Genomic DNA, 3,743 nt, shown 5'->3' with positions numbered 1-3,743 from the left:
TGCTTCCCCTTGGTCACTTGAGTTTCTTCTCAGACGTTTCATCCTAGTAAATTGTTATTGATGATCTACTCACTCCAATATTAGTTAAACGATTTCGAGGAACTTTAATGTATAATGTATTACGCATATTCTCAACGATAACTTCTGCTTTTGTATGTATGTGATTTTAATAATAAAAAGAACATTATAATGAGATTATGCATAGTTTCACTAAACCTCCCTAATATCTAACCAGTTGAGTTTTATGTCGCCATGTCGGTCATATATAACACCAACACATAGGAAACACTACAACAAATATGAGTATTGATAACAGAAAAGCATAGCGCAATTTTCTTATCTTTAATAAAATTTTCTATAATATCAATTTAGAAACGCTTAACTTAAAAATATGTAAGCAGAAACCAAAAATCGTTTTTTCCACCAAATATTTTGTAAAACTTAACTAAAATTCACGCTTTTCCTTTGTCCAAAAAAAACTCACTCTTTTACCTTTATACACTTAGAAACTTTAAACTCTTTTACCCAAAAACTTTAAAGTCGGAAAAAAAAAACTTTAGAGTCTGCAAAACCAAATCGAGACCTCTACTCCTGAAAACCCTAGATCTATATCTTTGCTTGTCTTGTTTCTTACTAAGTCTTCCTCTTACAAAAGCCCTAAATAAACCTCTCTCTTTTCATATCTATGGCGGATTTGGATAAACTAGAGAGGAGGAGTACTCGCCGACATTAGAGACGACGGCGGTGGCGAAGGAGGAGAGGTTGAAGAGAGAGAGGATAACAGAACTTGAAGGAATCTCTGTGTTGGATTTTGATCTGCTTTGCTCGACGGTTACTCTTCAGACTCAGGGGAAGTGGAGGAAACTCGAGAGGTCGGAGGGTGACGATGCAATGGAGGATAATTATGACGGCGGCGTTTTGTGGCTTTGTGATGGAGGTACAAAATTTTATGATGAAATATCTGTTTTATTGAAGATTTGGCTTAGTGGGATCACGAGACGACCTTAGGAACATACTAGGAGATATTCTAGTACAGAGAGAGAGAGCCTATTGCCACAACCATGGTTTAAACCACTAATATCAAGTCCGTTGATTTCTACAGGTACATACATACAACAAACCCTCTTATTATCTCTTTCGTGTAATAATGTTAGTGATATCTCTTGTTATTTGGCATTGATGCACATGCGCAAGTTTGTACCTTTTTCAATAAAATTGTGGACAGCATCTGTTAGATTACGCATTGTGAGAATTTGGTGTAACGCCACGACCGCCACGTGTTAGTGACCCCATGTCTAATCCCAGTCTATGGGCCCACCTTCCTTAACGGGCCTCACGTCCTCTCACTAGGCCGTGAGTCCATCTGTATCCGATGGCTGGTTTGCTACGTGCGGGAGGTTCTAAAGACTTGTTACCGAAATCACCACATGATCTTTCTTTGTATTTTTTCCTCACTCGCACAGTTCCGACAGTCATTTTCCGAAAGGTCACCCATCCTGAGACTACTCCAGCATAAGCACGATTAACTATGAAGTTCTCTCAGGACCCTTGACCAAAAAGATAAGTGCACTTTGGTGACATAGGTGGCCATATATGGAGTTCCTCTTTGGAGTTCCATTTCCAAAATTTTACTACAAAGAGGAAATCATTATAATTTAACCTAGCAATATAGCTTAAATTAAGGTGAATAAAAAAGAGATTAAAAATTAGATTAATATTTGGGATCCTTTATTGCATTTCATATGGTTTTATACGAAATAGATTTAATGATACTTGAAAAATAATATTTGAATTTAATTATTTAATGTTTTAGGTAAATTTTGAATATTATAGTAAATTTTTATTTTTATCATTGACAATATTTTTTAAATAAGTGGTATATTTTGATATTGTATGTTTTGAATAAATAAAGTGTATTTCAGACATTTAGGAAATTTGTTTGTTATATATGTATTTTTAGGGAAATTTTAAAAATACATCTTTTTCTATAACACTTTTCAGAAATACCAATTGAAAAAAATTTATTTAAAAAAATTACTTAGAAAATTCTCATAGTATTATGATTATTACATAAACTAAAATAAATTAACATAGCTGATACAACAATTCTCGCGCATCAATCCATCTTTTATATACATGTGTTTTTGATTTGAGCAACGTACGACTAATAGCTATACTAAAATTTGTTTTATTTACATGTGTCATTTAATAAAAGATGGAGTATGCAAAAACTAATGGAAAACGTAAATCAGAAGATCACATAAATTACGAGAGAGGCAGAAGAGAAAACTGGTCTCATGCATGGAAGTATTGACGAAGGAAAATTTTGATGTGTTTATCATAAGATTAAGTTATGATATCATATATGAACGCTAAGTTAAACTTGAAGCTTAAACCAAAAAAAAAAAAGAAGTTAAACTTGATTGCTAATTTAAAAGCTTCCTAAAAACAACAAGGTAAAAAGTCTTCAAAGGAATATGTACTTTTGTTTGTTACAATTTTTTTTTAAGGGAATTTGGCTCAGAGGACCACATTTACTAACAAACTTTTTAATTCTACCACATGTTAAAACTCATTTTCTCCCCTACCACAAATGCTACTTAAAAAGATAATAATATCCTTGAATCAGTTATATCAGTATATATATTTGATATTTTGACAACATAGGCATGCATTAATTGTTTCCACTAGACAGACAAATAGGACCCATAGTAGTGGAGATTAAATTAAATTAAATTAAATTTATCTGAAGGCTACCTAAACTTTATAAATATATCTATATGTTTTTTTGGTTTAGAGATGTGGTGGGTGGAGTAGCATAAGTCTGTAGACAAAATTAATTATGTGGACAAAGTTTGTCCCATAGACAAGTTGAGGAGTACAAACTTGTCCATTTGTCAATTATGTTGTCTAAGAGTTTTTTTTTTTGTGAAACATGTAGTACATGACATGATTAGTGGACAAGTGATGATTTTGAACAAGTGTAAAACTGGTCTATCGAGTAAATAAATTATTATCTTTGTAAAATAACTTGTCCATCACAAGATTAATAGTGGACAACCTTGTATGTTTAATTTGTCCACCAAATTAATAGCTCCAGCGGTGGTGAATGCTTTGGGAAAAAAACACAGACGAGCTTCTGAAAGAGTCGACAAAGAGAAAAATGTGAGATTTTTAGAAAGAAAAGTTGAAAACTTTAGACAGAAAAATAAGTTTTTGTATGTTTGATTTTGTGAATTTGGAGAGATGTGAAGATAGCTAATAGAAGAAGAAAGAGATGAGAAAAAAAAACAGAATAAGATAAGTTTTCGTGAGAGATGGAGAGAGAATTAATATAAGAAGAAAGAGATGAAAAAGCTGAAAAGACAAAACAAAAAATGAAAAAAAAAAAAAAATGATTATGGCTATTTTAGTATTTTTCTATTCTTGCTATGGTATTTCATATAAAGAGTTAGCAAATGTGGTAAAATTAATGAGTTTAGTTCTAAAATGTGATAGAATTTTTTAAAAACTCTTTTTTAAATATATTTCTTTTGATATTATTATTTGGATATTAGTGAAGGGATCGGATAGCTAGAAGAGCCAAAAATATTGTGAAGTCGGGTCAATTCTATTTCAATTTATTAATTAAGCCAATACTTGATCTATAAAGCAAACATATCATATTGATTTGACTTCAAAGTATCGCTACATTAGTAATGTTTTGATTTCACAATCTTTTTTGGCTCTCCCCATCTGTTCAC

Source organism: Camelina sativa, chromosome 10, assembly GCF_000633955.1.
Source record: "Camelina sativa cultivar DH55 chromosome 10, Cs, whole genome shotgun sequence".
NCBI lineage: Eukaryota > Viridiplantae > Streptophyta > Magnoliopsida > Brassicales > Brassicaceae > Camelina > Camelina sativa.
Note: the sequence above shows the minus strand (reverse complement) of the source record.